The sequence below is a fragment of the Macrobrachium rosenbergii genome, chromosome 5, assembly GCF_040412425.1.
Source record: "Macrobrachium rosenbergii isolate ZJJX-2024 chromosome 5, ASM4041242v1, whole genome shotgun sequence".
NCBI lineage: Eukaryota > Metazoa > Arthropoda > Malacostraca > Decapoda > Palaemonidae > Macrobrachium > Macrobrachium rosenbergii.
Window position 1 is genome coordinate 1,033,418 of NC_089745.1, and position 25,000 is coordinate 1,058,417.

Here is a 25,000-nt window from a genome sequence, read left to right on the forward strand (position 1 = left end):
ATGCCACCCCCTTTGTTGGTTCTGCTTCTGCCTTGTGAACTTGGCTGTGTTCTCGCTCTTTCTTATTCCCCCCTTTTATGTTCTTGTTTTCATTTTCTTATTTTCATTATTTTCTTAATTTTCATTTTCTTGTTTTCCCCTTTTCTTATTTCCTTGCTGCTTCTACTGTTGCCTTTTGAAATTGGCTCTCCTCGCTCTTTCTTGTTTCCGCCCTTGTTATTTTCTTGTTTTCATTTTCTTATTTTCTTAATTTTCTTAACTTTCATTATCTTGTTTCCCCCTTATTTTCTTAATTTTGAGTTTTATTTCCTTGTTTCCCTTTATTTTCTTATTTTTCTTAATTTTGGTTTTTATGTTCCTGTTCCACCCCTTTATTGTTTTATTTTCCTTAACTTCTTTTTTGTTTTACTATTTTCCATTTTATTTTCTTATTTTCCTTATTTTATTTTATTTTCTCCTTTATTTTCTTATTTTCATTTGTATTTTATTTTCTTGTTTTCTTTTTCATTTCCTTATTTTCCTTTTTTATTTCTTTATTTTCCCTTTAATTTTCTTGTTTTCCTTTATGTTTTCTTATTTTCCTTATTATTTCTTATTTCCCTTTTTATTCTCTTATTTTCATTTCTACTCTCTTATTTCCCTTTTTATTTCCTGTTTTCAATTTCATCTTCTTTCCTAACCTCTGAGAAACAGTCTCTGAGATTTTAGCTTTCTGTCCCTCTGCCCTGTTACTGAACGCTCCCTTACTTCATTTCTCTGTCCCTCTGCCCTGTTCCTGAACGCGCCCTTATTTCATTTCTCTTAACTTTGACTCTGTTCCTGAACGCGCCCCTAGTTCATTTCTCTTAACTTTGACTCTGTTCCTGAACGCGCCCTTATTTCATTTCTCAGTCCCTTTGCCTTGTTTCTGAACGCGCCCACTGGTCAACGTCTCTTCGCCTTTGCATCCTGCTCCCGAACGCGCCCTTAGGTCAACGCTCCATCTTCTTCTTCTTATTCCTAATCGAATTTCCGACCCTTCGTCTCCCCTTCTTCTTCTTCTTTTGGGGGAAGAGTTATTGCCTCTATGCTTTTATTGCTCAACCCTTTGATAAATTACTGAACAATAACCGTCATTAATTCTATTATCGTGATTGCAAATCAAGAAAGAGATTGAATTGGAAATACTGTGATTATTCTATTGATCTGTCAGGACAAAAATAAAAAAATTGTAATAAATAAAAAATATTTAAGTTTGCATATTCAGTCCAGACATCTCTGAAGATGCGATGCATTTCTACCCTATAACAATACCCCTCGTATTTTACTAGTTCATTCATATTTTTATTTTCTTATTTACTTACCAGGTTATTAATTATTTTTTTCTTTACAAATGACTGATCTCTTCTTTCCGTATTTCCCATTATCTTCTGCAATTCTTTCGAATGAACGCCATAATATTCTTTGGAAGCTTGAATTTCAAGTCAATGGCCCCTGTGGTGGGCTCGTTCCATATGAATATGGCTTTATCTCCTGAATAATAATAATAATAATAATAATAATAATAATAATAATAATAATAATAATAATAATAATAATAATAATAGATATAAAGCTGGAAAGAGGTACATGATGCATCGTAAACATTCCCGAATCTCAATGCATTAAATATATTATAATACGCACCTCGAACAATGTACTAAAATTACCCACAGGCGTTTTATCTTTCCACCTCCCCATTCCTCCAACCCCTCCCTTCTCTACCTTCCCTACCCCTCCCCTTAAAGCATATTCCCCCACCTGCCTAAAGTATAGGGGGTTAAAACATTTCCTAATCTCAATATTATTAAATATTTTATGAAACCACAGCTCGAAAAAGTCCTAGAACTTAATCACAGCGTTTGTCTTCCCCTTCCCTCACCCCCCCAAGGTATATTCCCCCACCTACCTACATTATGGATGGGGGGGGATAAACATTTCCCAATCTCAATATATTAAACGTAAAACGAAGCTGGAATGAAGTACTCCTGCAACTTATTCAGAGCGTTTTGTCTTTCCATCTCTCCCTTCCCCTTCCCTCCTACCACCCCCATCAAAAGTATGAGGTACCCCACCGCTCCCCTTGAAGTATGCTCCCCAACCTGCCTAAAAGGATAGGGGTGGGGAGTGAGGGGGGGGTGGTTGTCTAGCGTCGTAAAGTTCACTCTGCGTGTGAGAGCTCCTTCTATTCCTACTTCCATTTGCCTAACGAGCAAGGGTTGCTGCGACGCCAGGGGAATAATAATAATAATAATAATAGAAGGACGACGTGAAAGAACAATAACTACAGTAAGTATACGATGTGGAAGACTCTCGCTGTCTCCGTCGGTCGGTCTCCGATGAATGAAATGGTAGGTTTTAAAATTATACACTTTTTTCCTTCCGCCATTCTTTGAGACTGTACAGTATGTATGTATTGAGTTTGTGTACTCCCGTTATAAGTTGAAATTCGTTTATTAACTCGTTCAGTGACACAAGCACACACACACACATATATATATATTATTTATAGAACAAAACTATGACGTTACTGGAGTTTTTCAACGCTTAAAAATGAAGAAGTGATTATGAACGATACCTGACCATATGCAAAAATTTAGAAATCATTTGTCTATTACCAACATTACAAATTCTTTAGAAAAAGGCTGACCAGGACAGAGAGAGAGAGAGAGAGAGAGAGAGAGAGAGAGAGAGAGAGAGAGAGAGAGAGAGAGAGAGATATAAATTCATGATTCTAATTACTTTCGCTGAGAGAGAGAGAATATCAATTCATGATTCTAATTACTTTTGCTGAGAGAGAGAGAGAGAGAGAGAGAGAGAGAGAGAGAGAGAGAGAGAGAGAGAGAGAGAGAGAGAGAGAGAGAGAGAGAGATTCTAATTACTTTTGAGAGAGAGAGAGAAATATAATTCATGATTCTAATTACTTTTGCTGAGAGAGAGAGAGAGAGAGAGAGAGAGAGAGAGAGAGAGAGAGAGAGAGAGAGAGAGAGAGAGAGAGAATATCAATAATTCTAATCAATTCATGATTCTAATTACTTTTGCTGAGAGAGAGAGAGAGAGAGAGAGAGAGAGAGAGAGAGAGAGAGAGAGAGAGAGAGAGAGAGAGAGTCTAATTCATGATTCTAACTACTTTTGCCGAAACTGGCCAAAACATGAGTGTTATCACTTTCTACCTTTTGAGAGAGAGAGAGAGAGAGAGAGAGAGAGAGAGAGAGAGAGAGAGAGAGAGAGAGAGAGAGTAGAGAGAGAGAGAGAGAGAGAGAGAGAGAGAGCTGTCGTCACCGAAACTGGCCAAAACATGTGTGTTTACTTACCTTTAGTTTCAAATATTTCTTATCTGAGATTCGCTCAATCAATCATTATTTTCCGCCCAATTACTCACTCTCTCTCTCTCTCACTCACTCCTCTCGCTCCGCAGTAACGGCCGAGAGACTTTCAGTTCAGAAGCCAACTTCTGAAAGTTAGCGCCGCGCAAAAGTTTCATGGAATACCTCTCGGTACATTAACCCAATTTCCTCTTTTTTTTTATTTCTTATTTTTTTGGCATTTCGAAGGTTCACAACAACTGAAAGCGAGATTACAGCATCATCACACACACACACACACACACACACACACACAACACACTCAAACAAGATACATAGAAAAAATCAACACGTGTATTAATATATTAACACATGTATATATATATTTTTTGTATTTCAAGTCTCCAATAGTGACAGTAAATGGAAGTGGTACCACAACATATCATACACACACACACACACACACACACACACACACTCTCAACCAAGATACAAAAATATAAAAATATAATACATGTATGAATATACATGTATGAATATACTTTTAGATTTCAAAAGTCCCCAATAGCGACAATAAATGAAAGTGGTACCACAACATATCGCACACACACACACACATACACACACACACATTCATACACTATACAGAAATATCAAGAAATCAAAGCCAGTGTACTAATCCACGTATTACCATATTTTGTAATTCAAGAACCCCCAATGGAGACAAATTTCATAAAAGAACTACGAAAAAAAAAATCACGCTTAGAGAAGAGAACAAAATATAACCCACATATCATGAGGACTAAATATAATGAGATTCGGACCGCCATTAGTCTAAGGAGCGTCAATAATTGGAATAAAAAGCTTCGGGCACAAGTAACTACGAAGGAAATACAAACTCGAGTGGGCTAAGGAAGGGAAGGTGGCAGGTTTAGGGATAAACAAGTAAAAAATGCGCCGAAGTTTCTTCGGCGCAATCGAGTTTTCCGTACAGCCGCTAAAGCGTATGAATCAAGGCCACCGAAAATAGATCTGTCTTTCGGTGGTCTCAGTATAATGCTGTGTGAGCCGCGGCCCATCTTCAGCCACATCTCGGTGGTGGCCTGGGCTTAGATAGCGTGCCCAGAAGCACGATTATGGCTAACTTTAACCTTAAATAAAATAAAAACTAGTGAGGTTAGAGGGCTGCAATTTGGTATGCTTGATGACTGAAAGGTGGATGATCAACATCCCGATTTACAGCCTTCTAGCCTCAGGAGTTTTTAAGATCTGAGGGCGGACAGAAAAAGTGATGACAGAAAAAAGCGCGGACAGGCAGACAAAGCTGGCACAATAATTTTCTTTTACAGAAAACTAAAAGCATCTTATGAGCTTGAATGAAGACGATATGTGAAGAAGGCCCTTGGTGAAAAAAAATAAAAAAACGACTGGGCTCAGGAGAAAGAACCTCCCCTTGGGGAACACAAGCTAGCATAAAAAAAGACCTGTAACTAACGCTATCAGAAATGAACATTCTAGTAAGAAGTTAAATTTAAAAAATTACTCATAGTAGCACGAGCCTTGAAATGGAGAAACAAATCCAGTTATGTATGAGCACATATATTTAAGAAATAAATCTCTACAGAAGAGAGCTTTCGGGAATCTGATCGATTCCCATTTTCAACAGACTCCCGAAAGCTCTCTGTGGAGATTTATTGTTAAATATAAGTACCCATACGTTAAATTATTAGCTTCCAATGATAAGTAAAGCCAGGACTGAAAATATTAACTAATAACAGAGAGCGCTTGACTGCTCCAAGTCTGATAAAAATGAACTGAACTGAATATAGAATTTAGGCCAGAGGCCAAGCACTGGGACCTATGAGGTCAATCAGTGCCAAAACGGAAACTGACAGTAAAAAGGTTTGAAAGGTGTAACAGGAGGAAAGCCTCAAAGCAGATGCACTATGAATCAATTGTTAGGAGAGGATGGGAAGTAAGCTGGAAAAAAGAATATGAACGGGGATACAGTAAAAGGAATGAAAGGGATTGCAGCTAGGGGCCGAAGGCACGCTGCAAAGAACCTTAAGTGATGCCTACAGTACACCGCATGAGGCGCACTGACGGCGCTACCCACCTAGGGGAAGGCTAATTATTACTTAAAATATTCATTAAAATTCTTTAATCTTCTTCTTCTTCTTCTTCTTCTTCGTTTAACGTGCTTTTTCCCACTTTTCATTTCTTTAATAAAAGCGACAATATAAGCTGACCTCATCAGCAATAAAAAAAAAAAGGGATAATATACCGTGACCTATAAGTTAAATAGAAAAGGAAAGGCGATTTAAAATCCTACTCGACAAATCACACAAAGGAACAAACCAAATTCACAGAATTACAGGAAACAGCAGATGCCCCACGAAATGATTGGGCAGATGCCCCCACGAAATTCACGGGAACCACCTTCATGAGATATATATATATATATATATATATATATATATATATATATATATATATATATATATATATATATATATATATATATATATATATATAAGAAGCACCTCGAAGACACGGCAACAGCGCTGACTAATACGCAAAGTTGTCTTCCGCTGCCTCGTTCATTACAACATTAGTAGAGATTCCCCGTAGCTTAAGGGAAGCCACAGAAAGAGCGAGAACTAGATTTCAAACATTCCAAGTTCAGGTGAATAAACTTAATACATACAGAAGGAATTCAAGTACACATACATACATACATAAATATTATGTGTGTATGTGTCACTTAAACACACACAAAATTTCCGCGAACACACACATAAAACTGAAATACGCCAGTACATTACTCCTTCTAAAAGTACCTCCGGTTTTTCGAGGCATTTCTTCAAACGTATCACTCCCCCTGTATAAGTTATGACCATAATAACTTTCCCTTCTTTTTACCTGGGCCGTTTCTCCCTAACCCCCCCTAAAACATACTTCGGAAGTACCTAACCTCTCTCTCTCTTCTCTCTCTCTCTCTCTCTCTCTCTCTCTCTCTCTCTCTCAGATAAGGTGAGTAATCATTATCATGAATTAATTTCTTTCTCTCTTTCTCTCTCTCTCTCTCCCCTATTCTGAATCTTGAATAATATAAGCCTCAACGATTATAGAATGATGTAATAATCTCTCTCTCTCAGTAAAAGTGTGTAATCATTATCATGAATTAATCTCTCTCTCTCTCTGAATTTTGAATAATATTGAAATCAGAATAATATAAGAATGAACGATTATAAAATGCAATAATAATCTCTCTCTCTCTCTCTCTCTCTCTCTCTCTCTCTCTCTCTCTCTCTCTCTCTCTCTCTCTCTCTCTCTCTCTCTCTCTCTCCTTCTCGTGCTACCTATAACACTTTCTCCCCCGCACCACTGCATGTCTTTTTTTATTTTTTTTTACCCCCTACAGCTATGCCTGAAACACCATTACCATCTTACAAAGCTTTTGTTGAATACCTTCCGGGGCAGGGAAGAATGCTAGGGGAGGAATATACTAGGGGGGGAATTCTAGGGGGGGAATACTCCCTGCCTAGGGAAAAACGTCGCACCTTTTCCCCTGCGTTCGGTTCAGTTTCCCCCAACACGCGTGAACTATTCAAACCTTCCTACCTTCTTGCTTTATTACGGGCTGAAAAGGAACAGCAAGTTTCGAGGAAGGAGGTATTTTAATATACATATATACAGAGGGGAAAAATGTTTGCAACATCCGTCATTTTTCGGTTTCTGTAAAAGGAAACTATTGTGCCGGCTTTGTCTGTCCGTCCGTACTTTTCTGTCCGCCCTCAGATCTTAAAGACTACTGAGGCTAGAGGGCTGCAAATTGGTATGTTGACCATCCACCCTCCAATCATCAAACATACCAAATTGCAGCCCTCTAGCCTCAGTAGTTTTTATTTTATTTATTGTTAAATTTAGCCATAATCGTGCTTCTGGCAACGATTTAGGGCAAGCCATCACCGGGCTGTGGTTTAAGTTTCATGGTGCGCGGCTCATATAGCATTATACCGAGATTAGACTCTGTAGCGGCTGTACAGAAAACTCGATTGTGTCGAAAAATCATGGTGAATTATACTAGTCTTTCTATGGCGAATTATACGTAAGTGCTTAAGTCTTTGTATGGTGAATTATACATGTCTTTTTATGGTGAATTATACTCGTCTTCATATTGTGAATTATACTTAAGTCTTCAAATGGTGAATTATCTGGTGAATTCTACTTAAGTCTTTCTATGGTGAATATGGTGAAAATAAACATTAATATTATGGTGAATTCTACTTCAATGTTTATGGTGAATTATACTTCAGTTTACGAAAACGTGCACCGGGCTAAATAGTCAAAAAGCGATCTCTCTCTCTCTCTCTCTCTCTCTCTCTCTCTCTCTCTCTCTCTCTCTCTCTCTCTCTCTCTCTCTCAAGTCAATGCACAGAGAAACTTAATCTACGACCGCCGACAGTTAACCGCCAGTCCAACGCAATGCACAAGGTCATTTGCATACAAATACCCAGGGCACAATGCTTTATGCATCCCGTTATTGAAACATAAAGTTAAACGCGTGTACCCAGCGCAGATGCCCAAGGAGAAACGTCAGGAAGCTGCCCTAGAAATCACTAAATGATTTTATGCTTAGAACAAAATATTATTTTATACATTTTATATTATTATTTTATTTTTTATATTATTTTATATATTTCATTAATTTTCTTAAGGAGGCGAATCAGTGTCATTCTCGAAGCTGCAGTTTCCGAATCGATTAGATATTTTTCGTTCAATTGCATAGTTGCAATCTTATTGCACTGTCAATTTAACATTTACTTACACGAATCTGTTCATATCCACATAAACTCAAGCTCTCTCTCTCCCTCTCCCCATCTCTCTCTCACACACACACACACACACACATATATATATATATATATGGAGAGAGAGAGAGAGAGAGAGAGAGAGAGAGAGAGAGAGAGAGAGAGAGAGAGAGAGAGAGAGAGAGAGAGAGAGCAAAGCAATTGTACAACAGAATTTTAAGCAAGAGAAAAAATGATGAAGCATTATAATAAGAGAATAATAATGATAATATCAAGCAAGAAAAGAATAATTAATTCACACACACACACACACACACACACACACACACATATATATATATATATATATATATATATATATATATATATATATATATATATATATATATATATATATATATATATATATATATATATATATATATATATATATATATATATATATAATCACACAGATGACACAAACATGGTCACCACAGAAGGCAGTAAAGGAATGAGAGAGAGAGAGAGAGAAGAATATATCTAGGTTAAGGTCTGCTACATGTGATGGCTATTAGAGTGCGGCTCCCGCGCAATCCCCAACCCGCCAAGCCACCCCGTCCCCTCTCCCTCTCCCACTCTCCCTCGTGACGCTAATCCTTTAATCTTAATCATCCAAATAAGACTTTCTCAAACACGAAACTCTCCTCCTACGCCAGCGACGGGAGTTCATTATGGATTTCTTCCAGTCACGGATTCCTGGAAGCGGGCCTCCTCGTTCCAGCGCTCCAGTAAAGCGCTGGACGTCTCGGTGTTAAGGAGCCAATCAAAGTTGCCCAGACTATATTTAACAAATGCACTTCGTTGTAACAATGCGTTACTACCCCCAATAATATTCTCCTTGCATTTTAATACATTTTTGTCTATTACTAATTTATCAATTTACTTTTCTTTTTTTAATAAGTAGGATTTCTTCTTTCTGTATTTCACTTTACCTCCTCTTACTTCTTCCTACTGAACACCTTAATAATAATAATAATAATAATAATAATAATAATAATAATAATAATAATAATAATAATAATAATAATAATAATACTATATTCTTTGGAAGCTTGGATTTCAAGTCAATGGCCCCTTTGGTGGGCTTGTTCTACATAAATAGTTTTCATCTTCTGATTAATAATAATAATAATAATAATAATAATAATAATAATAATAATAATAATAATAATAATAATAATAATAATAATAATAATAATAATAATAATAGCAGTACATGAGACACAACGAGACCTGAGGGCCACTGGATGAAGATACTGAAAAACAAAGCTAAACAAACAACAGGTGTAATTCTACCCCAGGCACACAATCCTTTCTTTATCTGTAGTTTAGTAAATGGAGAACGTATCGCAGTCGTACCTGACCTCAGAGAGAGAGAGAGAGAGAGAGAGAGAGAGAGAGAGAGAGAGAGAGAGAGAGAGAGAGAGAACAATGGAATAATATCTCATGTTTCAAAATGCACATATATAAATATATAATATATATATATACCAGTTAAAAAATATTTATAAAAGTTTAAAACATATATAATCAGAAAAAACTTCTTGCTGGATATACTAGTATTTTTATTTTTCAAATTCTACTTTATTTTACTAACTAAAAAAATTTACACTTTATAAAATTAAGGAACTTTTTTTTTTTAACCTCTTCCTTCCAATCGAGGCCCATATTTATCTACTAAGCCCTTTTAAATATTTCGGTAACCCATCCACAACTGAACGTCATCACCACCACCACCCCATTCAATCAAGCAGCTTTATGTAATCAATCTCCATCCTCCCGTTCCCCCTTCCCCAAAAAGTGCTCCCCTAAACCCCCCCTCCCACGCGTAAATCGAGAATGCTTTCAACAATCCAAAATGAACAAGCTTCCTATATCAGTCGGGTTTAAATGCTAAATTTTCATTTTAGCATCAATGGCTGGAATGATTATTTCTTTTTTTTTATTCCTATTTCATGCAAAACCATTTTCAAAGGTTAGACTGGATGGTTTTATCCGTTAGTTTTCAATGGCCTGCTTATTAGGAGTTTCCTAATGAATCACTGATCCGTAAGATTAAAAATTGTTGAGTCTTTCTTTTCTTGAAGAGAAATCGTAAGACAAAAAAAAAAACGCATTTTGACCTAAAAATTTGCAATAACCATTTTCTATGTAGGATGGTTTAAAAAATACACCTGGTCATTCAACTATAAATTTACCAATGTTAATTATTTCCCACATCTATGGTGCATCACTATACTGCGACCTGAAATAGCAAAGTAAAAATCCACATATATGTGTATGAGTGAGACTTTATCTATCATTTTTGTATTTTGTGTATGAGTAAGACTGTATCTATCATTTTTGTATTTCGACAAATACAGTCTTACTCATATAGGTAACTTTCGAATTTTATTCTGCTCCTGAGAGAAAGTCGCGATGAAAAGACTGACGCTTTCTCGAAGCTTCCACTCACCTGGAACAAATCACCTCGTTAATCCACCTCACCTAGATTTAAACACCTAGTTAATCCGGCTCATCTGTACAGAACACACCTAATTAATCCGGCTCACCTGGATTTAACCACCTCATAAATCCTTCAGCCAAATGTCTCCCAAGGACTGGGAGAAACTCCGTTCCCTATAGGAACTTGAAAACAAATTAGGATTCACTTGCAAAGGAGCATCTGGCATTCAGCGAAGAACAATATGCAAAAATATATCATAAATAAACAGTTTATACCTACAGCTTTCTAAATAACTGACACCGGAAGACAGTTGCAGTATAATGAAGTTTTATCAACTATTTACTGTAATAAAACAAGTACAAAATGCACCGGAGTTTCTTCGACGCAATCGAGTTTTCTGTACAGCCGCTACAGCGTATAATCAAGGCCACCGAAAATAGATCTATCTTTCGGTGGTCTCGGTATAATGCTGCATGAGCCGTGGCCCACGAAACTTTAAGCACAGTCCGGTGGTGGCCTGGCTTATATCGTTGCCAGAAGCACGATTATGGCTAAGTTCAACCTTAAATAAAATAATAATTACTGAAGTTAGAGGGCTGCAATTTGGTATGTCTGATGATTGGAGGGTGGATGATCAACGTAACAATTTGCAGCCTTCTAGCCTCAGTAGTTTTTAAGATCAGAGGGCGGGCAGAAAAAGTGCGGACAGAATAAAGTGCGGACGGACAGACAAAGCCGGCACAACAGTTTTCTTTTACAGAAAAAAACTGAGAATAAAAAAAAACACATTCAAGCAGAATGATTTAGGAAATTCGGAGATCGTTGTCATTTTTGCTTGAATTTGAACTTCGCTTTACCGAGACAAAATCATCAAATAATAAAAATAAAAAAAAAAAAGAGTCGACAAAATCATGGACCAGTTACAATTCTCCCGTCTCTTGTCGTGCCATTAGTGACAAATTGGAACTAGTTTGTCGGCTATTGAAGCTAGCGTTGCATGCGAGAATAAACGGGGCAGTGTATTAGGGGTGGATTTTGTATTGAGTGAGTCATACAAATGTATACAGGTATGCATACACAAACATGCAAGTGTATATGTATGTATATATATATATATATATATATATATATATATATATATATATATATATATATATATATATATATAATTTGTCTGCATAATGACATATACAAACATCATATTTATATATGACTAACAAAAACAGGCAGGCGCTTAATAAGGTTTTATATACATACACATTTAAGACAGATATCTCTCAATTTAAATTATCAGCTACGGACAAAAAATTTCATAATTCATTTCCTCTTTATCAGACACTGAAACGATTTGATCTCAGGAAAGAATTAAATTAAAAAAAAATACTTTTTAGCCTTAAAAAAATACGAACAGATCCACCCACCTTCAGGATTTAGTAGAATTATCTGTTATTCAACTGTTCACGTTTTTCAAAATATTCCTTTCTACAAAAGTTTCCGAAATTAAACAAGTAAAAAATGCGCCGAAGTGTCTTCGGCGCAATCGAGCTTTCTGTACAACCGCTACAGCGTATAATCAAGGCCACCGAAAATAGATCTATCGGTGGTAATGGTGTATGAGCCGCAGCCCATAAAACTTTAACCACGGACCGGTGGTGGCCTATACCTATATCGTTGCCTGACGATTATGGCTAAATTTAACCTTAAATAAAATCAAAACTACTGAGGCTAGAGGGCTGCAATTTGGTATGTTTGATGACTGGAGGGTGGATGATCAACATATCAATTTGCAGCCCTCTAGCCTTAGTAGTTTTTAAGATCTGAGGGCGGACAGAAAAAGTGCGGACAGATAAAAATGCGGATAGAAAAAGTATAGACAGAATAAAGTACGGACAGAAAAAGTGCGGACAGAAAAAAGTGCGGACAGAAAAAGCGCGGGCAGAAAAAAGTGCTGTCAGAAAAAAGTACGGACGGACAGACGAAGCCGGCTCAATAGTTTTCCTTTACAGAAAACTCAAAAATAACAAAACCATTTCAAACACCCAGACATATTTTAAAAGATAATCATAATTATAAATACTTTTAATGACTCTTAAGTGAAGGCCTGTTACTTAGTATGATTATATAATTATCATATATTAATGTCTGAATTTGCGAAATATAGGAAAAATTCATGAAAACCTTTTTTTCTTATTTTTTATTCTTAATTTTTCTTCTGAAATTGTAAGCAGCCACAGAACAGGTCTTGAGTTTGTGATATTATACGTTTTATTTTATTTCTTTTTTATATATCTTTTAAAAATAATTAGAGCACATACACACATTCACAAACATACATATATATATATATATATATATATATATATATATATATATAAATATTCATATATATATACACATGTATGTTTTATACACATACACAAACATATATATATATATATATATATATATATATATATATATATATATATATATATATATATATATATATATACACACAATACCCATACCTTTATATCACGCCAATCGCATATACACATAACTACATATCGCCCTATATAAAACCCGTCACTGTCCAATAGATTACTTTCATATCAGCAACATTCAACACACACGAACATTAGCATTCACACAAATCAAACCCTCCGGCCCGAGCAGCCATTTTGTATATGACATCGAGTGACGGTTGAAAAAAAAAGTTTTGGAATTCTGAAAGAGCTCTATACAATGTTACCATAATGGAACTGACTGTAGAAAAAAAAAACTACAAAAAAATAAAAACTCTGGAAAAATGCAGCGTGATTTGTTGACTAATTGTTAAAAAATAAGCATTTATTTTTTTTTGAGTCTGGCGTTCGAACAGGGCAGTTTTTATGCATATGCATATTTCAAACATGGCCATTTAATTATGCATTCTAGTTCCTCCTCTTTTTATATGATTTTTCAAAGCATTTATCACCCCGATATAATCGTCAATTTCGATAATCATCATCAGAATCATCAGCTGGAATGTTATCATTCATTTGATGAGCCGCTGCACCAATATGGAATAGATGTGTCTCGCTGTCGAACTTCCCAGTTCCGGAGGTCCTTCAATGCTCCACGTCCTTGGAAACAGTGGACTAGGCTCCCCGAGGATGGTGTGCAATTGGAACCTGATAAGTTCAATCAATTTCTCACCCACATCGGGATCGAACCCAGGACTTTCATTTGAAAGGTGTGTGTGTGTGGGGTGGAGTAGATAGCGCCCTTGCCTTGCAATTGAAAGATCTGGGTTCGATCCAGGTAAGAGTCATATATACATGTATATACATACATCGGGATCGAACCCAGGTCTTTCAATTGAAAGGTGTTTGAGTGTTTGTGAGGGAGTGAGGGATTTGGTACGCCCTTGCCTTTCAAACAAACACACAAACACCTTCCAACTGAAAGACCTGGGTTCGATCCGGATATGAGTCATAGATACATGTATATACATACATCGGGATCGAACCCAGGTCTTTCAACTGAAAGGTGTTTGAGTGTTTATGAGGCGGGGGGGGGGGATTTGGTAGCGCCCTTGCCTTTCAAACAAACACACAAACACCTTTCAATTGAAAGACCTGGGTTCGATCCCGATGTATGTATATATATATATATATATATAATATATATATAGATACATACATACATACATGCATACATACATACATACATACATACATACATACATACAAATTTATTCACCAACCAGGCAATCTCAACTCTTCAGAAACCAGGCCATGCAAGCAAACGAATGAAAAGCAAAAGTCACGCTATAATAACCAACAGAACCTAATCACGATTTATTAACATTTAATGACTCGCGTGGCCCCAAAAACATATTCGTGTCTCGTTGCAGAGGTTGCAAAAGCAAGCAACTGGCAACATGGATCCCGGGTCAGGGAAGACACTCTGCAGCAGCTCAATCAGTCTCTGGCGATACCTGGCAACCCTTTCAGGCCTACAACAGAGACATCTGGTGGCAGACGAATGAATTATTCAATATGGGGGTCTTACTTTTATGTACTCAATATGTTTTCTTTCAATTTTGCTATTCTCTGCAATTGATTTCTTTTTGGTTTCTTTTATCTCTTGAGTTATGGTTTCAATTCCAATGGTTTGTGTAAATGATTTTTTAAAAGTATTTTTGATATTTAGCAAAGAGTTAATCACCTCTCTCTCTCTCTCTCTCTCTCTCTCTCTCTCTCTGTAATTATATGATAAAGAGCTCCAGGTCCTATCTCTCTCTTTCTTTCTCTCTCTGATTGTATGACATGAGTTCCTGGTCCTCTCTCTCTCTCTCTCTCTCTCTCTCTCTCTCTCTCTCTCTCTCTCTCTCTCTCTCTATAATTATACGATAGAGTTCCAGGTCCTATCTCTCTCTCTCTCTCTCTCTCTCTCTCTCTCTCTCTCTCTCACTTTGACCTCCCACGCTATTGTAACTCTAGGCTGAAATATAATTATTCATGGGTTATGAGGGTCAAAGGTGGGGGAGGGGGAATAGGGAAGAGAGGGGAAGGAGGGGGGGGGAGGGGAGGTGGATAATGGGTGCGTGCAGCAGGAGATGGACAAATGCACGACAGGTGACACGCCTCAAAGACTTCTTAAAGACCACTAACGTGTTCCTTCCACTATGCAGGAGTTAACATGCACACACACATCATCATATATATATATATATATATATATATATATATATATATATATATATATATATATATATATATATATATATATCTTTAATGATACAACGTTTATTTTCCCTTCCAAGGCATTTTCAGTTTCTTTATATTTTATCAGATCAAGACAGATACTCAAGATTTAAGAAACAATAAAGTAACTCATCAGTCTAATAATAATAATAATAATGATAATAATAATAATAATAACAGTTACACAACCAAAAAATATAAACAAAAAAAAGCGGGGTTACAATAAAAAAAAATATGACTTCACAAAAATATGAAAACAACTTTGCTAAACAGGAGTAATTCTCTCCAGTATACAGACCCATTTACCCAGCTCCCACAAATATCCCCCTTCAACCCCCCTCCCCAGCCCGGCTTTTCTTCATAAGCGGAATATTTATATTATAATAATTATCACCTAAAACGTATCATCATCTCAACCTCTGGCGCCATTCCGGAATAATTTTTTTTTCTTTCTTAAAAAAGTGGAAGGAATAATGACGTTCCTGTTACTTCACACTTCGACAATCCTCGGCTATCGCTCTGACGAGACCTCATCAATCCCGAGACCTCGACGAGACCTCATCCATCCCGAGACCTCGACGAGACCTCATCCATCCCGAGACCTCGACGAGACCTCATCCATCCCGAGATCTCGACCAGACCTCATCCATCCCGAGACCTCGGGGAGACCTCATCCATCCCGAGACCTCGACGAGACCTCATCCATCCCGAGACCTCGAAGAGACCTCATGCATCCCGAGACCTCGACGAAACCTTACCCCGAGACCTCGATGAGACAGCATCCATCCCGAGGCCTCGACGAGACCTCATCCACTCCGAGACCTCGACGAGACCTCATCCACCCCGAGACCTCGGCGAGACCTCATCCATCCCGAGTTCTCGACGAGACCTCATCCCGAGATTATTCCCGAGTCTCCGGAGCTTAGCGCCGTTATCTAATTACGTAGCCGGGAACTGAAGAGCGTATAATTAAAACCTTTAAGACGAAGGATTCCTGAGGACACGCCGCACAGTGTTTCAAAACAGCTAAAAACCGGACAAAAATGAAAACATCGAAGTTGTTAAAATTACATATATCACTTCATTACTGGTTTCCTAAGACGTTAAACTAATGTATAATCATAATTTCAGGTTTAATAGATGACTTGGCAATGCAGGTGTAATACGTGTTTTGTCATGTTTTGAGCTTCAGCGACGAGAGCCAGCAAAATTCATTATTTTTCAGTCCTCTTCTGAACTTATGTCAGGTGGTAGTTTGTTGTTGATAGATTACTGTGAGGTAATAATGGCATCTCCATCAAAGTATAGAGGTAAGTGGCCAAAATGCTAAATATTTGTGTTTGTAGTATATTTGAGGTTGTTTTATCCGATTATCGGAAAATATAGGAACATTAAAAGAAAAAAATTTAAAACATAAAAATATAGTTTATATTGCTATCGATTGCTGATGTGATTTTTCAACCAAAAGGCTTCTTAGACTTCATACTAACTTGATATAGAGGTTTCAGCTGCCCGTTTTTGCCCCTTTTTATGTAATTGTCAAATAAAGCTAATATAGGGCTACATACATGAAATATAGCTCGTTAGGCCTATTCTCATAAAACATGCCTTATTGAATGTGGTTGTCTATTTTGATCATTAGTGTCAGTAGAACTATCTCATTTTGATTCTCCATGCTTAGAATATCTTTTCAATTCCTATAAATTCTTGTAAGAATATCAATTTACTTGATTTTAATAGGCCTATTTCTTTTAAAAAAATGTAAGATGGTGTAAAATTCAGTAGTTTTAAACTTCAATCGGTTGTCAGGGTAGCCTACGAGAATTAAGACCTCTGCTCCTTTGTACTTGATAGTAGCTCATAATTTCTAAAGCCTTCTGTTCATTTATGCAAAGAAAAAACTAGTAACAGATTACAGGAATTGCGTTTGTCATCGTCATCATTTTTAATCTTATCTTTTAGAACTCTGCACAACCTTCAAAAAATTATTCTATGTATTCATTTAACTTGACGTTTCAATTGTACATTTATGCACATTCTCTGATGAATATCACGGTCATCAATTGTCAGGGTCTATAGAGTTTTGCTTTCTCTGTTATGACAGGAAAGGAAAATTTTTCAAATCCTGCACATAGCCTATGTTTAACAAATGCAAGGTAACTAATAGTGTGTAATGTATGCTTTGCTTTTCAGATACAGGTGTGACTCTAACTAGAAAGGAGTTTATTGATGAAGCCATGACATATCACTCAAAGTCACTGAAAGCTATAGGCACTAAAGAGTTGGTTGAATTCCTAATGAATAAGTACTCAGTTAAGAATGTTGATGATAAAAGTGAAATCATTATAACAAATGCAATACAAGACTTTATGTATAAATTTTTTAGTAAACTCAAATCGTAACAGAATGAGTGATAGAGTATACTCTAAATATCCAGAATGGTTTAGTGCTCCCCTATTCCGAAAAGATGTTATTGATGTAATAGATTCTAAGATACAGGAAAATGCAAGTGCTAATCCTCAAATAACTCTCAATCAAAAGGAAGGCCATCAGGACCATATGAAAGCCTTACTGACCGGTCAAAAAGGCGAATTACTTGACATAAGAAAAGATTTCACACCTGATCAACTTCTAGATGCTACCTCAACCTCACTATGGACATCTCATGAACCTAAAAGCAAACATTGTAAAAGCTGTTTCTTTAAGTTCGCCGAATACACTAAGGAAACTGGACAATGCTATTCTGAGGAAGGAAACTACGATGGCACAATACTCTGCAGAAGAAGCCTTTGCACTGATAATTGACCTAAATTTGGGGATAGAGGCATATAAGACTCTGAGGCAAGGAGCTCTTCATCATGAATTTGATTTATACCTAAGTTATCATGAGGTCTTAAAAGCCAAAAGTCAGACATATCCATTGAATATTTTTGTAAATGAAACGGAATGTAGCGTGAGGCTGCAAGAAATTCTGGATTTGACAGCAAAAGAATTCTTATGACATATGAAGAAGACATATTAAAGAAATTTTCCAAATTTACTATAGTTAGTAAGTATGGGATGGATGGCTGAACAGGATACAGTAAGTATAAGCAAAGGTCAGAAGAAGAAATTGATGAAGATAATCTTTTTCTAATATCCTTTATCCCCATCAGATTAGAAGGGTTAGTAAAGAAAAACAACTGTTATCTGGACCAATCCAAGACCCTCGTCAACAAGATTATGTAGGCCAATAAAGTTATTGTTTAAAAAAGAAACTACAGAACTGATAAAGGTAGAAGCTGGTTTGTTAGAAAAAGAAGTGGATGCACTAACAGGTTCATCTATTAGACTGTATGATTTAAATTTTAGAGTAAGTCACAAAATGTTTTTTCTATGATAGATGGTAAAGTAATGCAGGTTATAGGAAATATTAAGTCAAGTCAGGTCTGTGTTATATGTCAAGCAAAACCAACAGAAATGAATGACCTCAACAGAGTTCAGAACAGAGAAATTAATCATGAAATGCTGAAATATGGACTGTCACCTCTTCATGCTTATATACGCTTTTATGAATGTATTCTCCATATTAGCTATCGTTTAGATTTCAAGAAATGGAGAGCTTCAGGAGATAACAGGAGGAAACTTGAAGAAGAAAAAAAGAGTGCAACGGGAATTAAGAACCGAACTTGGTCTGATAGTTGATATACCATGTCCAGGGGTAGTGGAACTTCAAACGATGGCAATTCTGCTCGCCGTTTCTTTGACGAATATGAGATTTCTCACGTATAACACGAGTTGACTCTACTTTATTGAAGAGACTCAGAGTAATTCTTAAAGTGATAAACACTAATTTTGAGATAGATAGTGAGAAATTCAACCAATATGCTCAAGAAACAGCACAACTGTATGTCGAAAAATATCCTTGGTTTTATATGCAAAATCCATGCATCAGATTTTAATTCATGGAGGTGATGTTATTTCTTATCTTCTGGTCCCAATTGGATCTCTTAGTGAAGAGGCACAAGAGACTCGTAATAAAGACAATAAAAGACTTAATCACACTAGAAAAACTAGTCGAATAAGTGGTAATGAAGATCTTATGCATGGACTTTTAGCCTCTTCTGATCCATGTATTGTGGGCTTGAGAAAAGAGCCTAAAACCAACAAGTCATCGTCATTTTCCTCGGAGGTTCTATCGCTTTTAAAAGAATATACATGGCAAGATGAAGAATTGTAATTATGCTCTAAATTGTATAAATTTCATTGATGGAGCATCCTTAATTTTTTTCTCAGCCACCTACTATTTTGTTTGGTATAAATATAATAATATCAAATACTGTTTACAAGGTTTCAACTTTTTCAGTAAGCACCATATAAAAGATAAGATGAAGAACAGTAATAAAACTATGAATTTCATGCATTCTTTATTAATGGAACCTTATTTTCTTATACACTACGTCATTTTGTTTGCCAACTTTCATCTTGTTTCAGTAACTAATGAACCGCACAAAAGACAAGAGAAAGAACTGCAATTCGACATCAAATTTCATGGGTTGTTTATTACTGGACCATCTTTAATTTCTTTCTAAACATAATTCTTTTCTTTCTTTTTTTGCATAATTCTAATTAATATTTGCAAAGTTTCAACGTGTTTCAGCCAGCAACATTTTACACTACTAATATATGAAAGAACTAAAAAAAAAAAACGATGAATTAATACCAAATATTCTAGGCCAAGCGTTTTTTTTTTGTTTCAGACATGTTCAGAAAACTCAAAATGAAAGTATATGAGGATTATTATATGCAAGTATGGGTGTATGTGTTTGTATGTGTGCATGTATGTATGTATGTATATATATATATATATGTATATATATATATATATATATATATATATATATATATATATATATATATATATATCATAAGAATTAGTCAAAATCACCTGCGCCTTAGGTTCAGAAACAGAGACAAACACAGGTGACTTTAGCCACTCGGCCACTCAAAACTAAAAACAATTACACGAGGAGATGGACAGGAAATTCAATCAGCCCACAAAAGAGAATAAGAAATGTCAAAACACGAGAAAATATGCAAATTAAAAATGACAAAAAATGACAATTACAAGTTCCATCTCGGCGGCAACTAACTACTACCAAGACTTTGAGGGGGAGACGCCCCCTTCTATTACCTGTTCATTAAGCCCGTCATTAGCACACCGTCAAAGGCCTCATCATCATCGCCTTTCACATCAACATCAACGCGGACATCATCATCACATCACATCATCAAAGTCACAGTATCATTGTCATATCTAAACTAACAAGCCTCGACCGCTTGCCGTTCCAGTGACGTCATCTGGATTATAATAATGGAATTGGAATATAGAAATTTAGGCCAGAGGCCAAGCGCTGGGACCTGTGAGGTCATTCAGCAACGAATGGGAAGTCTAGAGTAATAAAAAGGTTTCAAAGGTGTAACAGGAAGAAACAGAAAACAAAAGAACAAAAAGAAAAATAACAAAAGCAAGAGACAACAAAAGACATGGACATTCAGGTAAATAAAAGACCGTACGGTGCTGGGGAAGACTAAAAATAGACACCCCGGCAAAAACAAAAGTCCAAAAATATAACAAAAAAAAAAAGACGCAACAAAAGCGGGTAAATAAAAGAGCGTAAGGAGCTGGGAAAGACTAAAAATAAAAGCTCCAGAAATAAAAACAAAAGACAAAAAAATAACAAAAAAGACAACAAAAGCGGGTAAATAAAAGAGCATAAGGTGCTGGGAAAGACTAAAAATAAAAGCACCAGAAAAACAAAAACCTAAAAAAATAAACAAAAACAAAGACAACAAAAGCAGGTAGTAAATAAAAGAACGCAAAGTGCTGGGAAAGACTAAAAATAAACACCACAGAAAAAACAAGACAAAAATAAACAAAGACAAAATAAAAGCAGGCAAATCAAAGACCCTAAGTTGCTGGTTAAGACTGAAAATAAACGACCCAGAAAAAAACAAAAGAAAAAAAGAAAAAAATACAAAACAAAGCGTGTAAATAAAAGCGCATAAGGTGCTGGGGAAGGATGATATGACCTAAGCCTACGGAGACCTCCTGCCCAAAGGCAATCAGGATGAGTGGAGCCTAATAAAGGACTCGGGGGTGGGGTAGAGGGAAGGACCTCAGAGGGGCTTTACCTGTCCACAGGTAATAGGGGACAGGTAAGACAGGAGACGAGGATGAGAATACACATTAACTTATTCACTACTACTATCATTTTATTTTAAATTGTGAAATTATTTATAAAAACAGTTTGGAAGCTGTTAACTTGGACAGATATCTTTCACTGAATTATGTTCCAGTAACAAACCAATTAAGACAATTCACATTATATATAACTTATATATTATTATATATATATATATATATATATATATATATATATATATATATATATATAATGAAGAAGGGTCCTTTCAGCTAGGAAGACTTTTTCTCTGAGAGAGAGAGAGAGAGAGAGAGAGAGAGAGAGAGAGAGAGAGAGAGAGAGAGAGAGAGAGAGAGAGAGAGAGACCATGTAGACAAGAATAAAAAGAAATAAACACATCATCCTGAGAGAGAGAGAGAGAGAGAGAGAGAGAGAGAGAGAGAGAGAGAGAGATTAAAGACATAACATACTGGCACACTCATCATCATTCACTATGTAGTATTCCCCTGCAAGAATCCAAGTATTCCCAGCTTAGAATACAAGTATCCCCTGCAAGAATCCAAGTATCCCCTGCAAGAATCCAGGTATCCCCTGCAAGAATCCAAGTATTCCCTAGTAAGAATCCAAGTATTCCCCATTAAGAATCCAAGTCTTCCCTAGTAAGAAACCAAGTATTCCCAGGTAAGAATCCAAGTATTCCCCATTAAGAATCCAAGTATTCCCTATTAAGAATCCAAGTATTCCCTGGTAAGAATCCAAGTATTCCCTGGTTAGAACCAAGTATTCCCTAGTAAGAATCCAGTATTCCCAAGCTAGAATCCAATTATTCTCAGGTTAGAATCCAAGTAGCCTATTCCCAAGTTAGAATCCAAATACTCCCTGGTATGAATCCAAGTTTCCCTAGTAAGAATCAAAGCATTCCCAGGTTAGAATCAAAGTATTCCCAGGTTAGAATCCACATATTCCCTTGTAAGAATCCAAGTATTCTCAAGTTAGAATCCAAGTATTCTCAGGTTAGAATTCAAGTATTCCCAGGTTAGAATCGAAGTATTCCCTGGTAAGAATCCAAGTATTCCCAAGTTAGAATCCAAATATTCCCAAGTTAGAATCCAGCAGCAATAGCACAAACCACTACTTCCTTTTAATCCCTTCCACAAGAAGCCTTCAACAGCCTCCCCCCAAAAAAAAAGAAAAAAAAAAAACCCTTCGTCTGGTGGAGTCAATTACATTAAAACTTGCCAATTCCAGTCACGAAGGCTGAAGCTCAGTTAGTTATGGTAACTCCCGATTCTCCGGAAACTAGTGTAATAGAGATTGTGAACTGCAGGTTCATCCGACTTCTACCCATTCTCCTCCCACCCAACCCCCCCCCCCCTCTTCCCTCCCTCTCCTCAAACACCAACCCCTTTTCCCCACTTTAAGAGAGAGAGAGAGAGAGAGAGAGAGAGAAGCACCCATTTGGAAGACACACAACTTAATAAATAAGGAATAAGTGAATAAAGACAAAATTGAATTCCCATATGTTCACACAAACTCAAGCTTTATGTATTCCTACAAGAGAGAGAGAGAGAGAGAGAGAGAGAGAGAGAGAGAGAGAGAGGTGTTTCTCTCATAAGCCATTGTATGGCTTTAATATCCATTTATCCTATGAACAAATACAAAACACACTCACCATAGAGAGAGAGAGAGAGAGAGAGAGAGAGAGAGAGAGAGAGAGAGAGAGAGAGAGAGAGTATAAATACTGACACATGAAAGCTGATTCTCTCACAAAACGTACATGGCACTCATACTCATTGTTCCTATGAAAAAATTTGAAAACACCATCCCAAAAGAGAGAGAGAGAGAGAGAGAAATCTGTACAATACCTCTCTCTCTCTCTCTCTCTCTCTCTCTCTCTCTCTCTCTCTCTATACACTTTTCTAGCAATCATCAAGTGAAACAAATAGAAAAAAGTAGTTATAAATAAAAGAAATATGTTCGATGCTACCAACCGTAAAGTGTCACTTTGTTCTGTTTAAAACTGAGAAATCCCATCAGCTGATCCACACGTCAAATCTGACAGCCAGACTCATTCTGAATTATTCACAGGAGATTTCACGGTCAAGGGAAGTTCCCAGCGTATATGGACGGTCGCGTTTCTGAGACTACGGTGTCTCCTTTCCATTCGTGAGATTCCAGTACGAAAATCTTCATTCTTAATACGTTCGTGAGATTACTCATGAGATTACTTTAAAAGCAGTAGTAAAGGCAGCATTAAAATCAGGAAAAGTCGCGTTTCTGACACTCTTGTGTCTCTTTCCTTCGTGAGATTCCAGTACGATAATCTTCATTTTTAATATGTTCGTGAGGTTACTCATGAGATTACTTTAAAAGCAGTAGTAAAGGCAGCATTAAAAGCAGCAAAGCAAGCGAAGAAGAACCAAATGCAGGCCTCTGCTTTGTCAAGCGGACGAACACGCAAGCAAGCGACACTTTAATGGAGGGCAAATCAAGCCAGCAATGCTGTCCTTTTAAAAGCGAACACGCAAAGCAACTCTTCAATGCAAGCGAAGAATGTTGCTTTTACCAGTACAGGTCCCTGCTTTGTCAAGTGAACGAACACGCTAGCAAGCGAGACTTAATGGAGGGCCAAATCAATCACAAAGCAGCAATCGCAATGCTGCTTTTAAAGGCAGCATTAAAAGCAGCATTAAAAAGAGCAAAAGCAGCAATCGAGAAAATCCCAAATAACTTCCCCTGCTCGAACAAGCAAGGGACACTTTAACGAAGGACAAATCAAGCACAAAGCAGCAATCACCACGCTGCTTCAAAAGCAGAATTAAAAGCAGCGATAAAAGCAAGCGAGAAAATCCCAAGTAACAGCCCCTGCTTTAACAAACGAACGGAAGAACAAGAAAGCAAGCAAGCACAGAAACTTCCCACTCGACGGAATATGTGGAAGACGAGGGGTGAAGAGGATTCACTACTAATCCAATTAATAGCATAACTCCCAAGGGTTCGGCGCTCCCCTTCGATTCCATTTCCCCCTCCTTCTTCTTCTTCTTCTTCTTCGTCTACATTAGCCGGCCCCACCCTCCCTCCGCCCCCTTAAAGTACAAACACGCCAATTTCCCCTCTTCAGGTAACTTTGAGAGAGAGAGAGAGAGAGAGAGAGAGAGAGAGAGAGAGAGAGAGAGAGAGAGAGAGAGAGAATGACTTGGAGAAACAGGTATAAATGAAAGAATACAATAACTGTTTCTCTCTTAAGACCACGTTCATTTATCCAATAAACAGATACAAAAACGTACTTACTCTGAGAGAGAGAGAGAGAGAGAGAGAGAGAGAGAGAGAGAGAGAGAGAGAGAGAGAATCAGTGATTTCGAGAAACAAGTATAAATAACGACACTAGATAACTTTTTCTCTCATAAGTGATTAATGGCATTCGTATTCATTTATCCTATGAGCAAATAGAAAACCTACT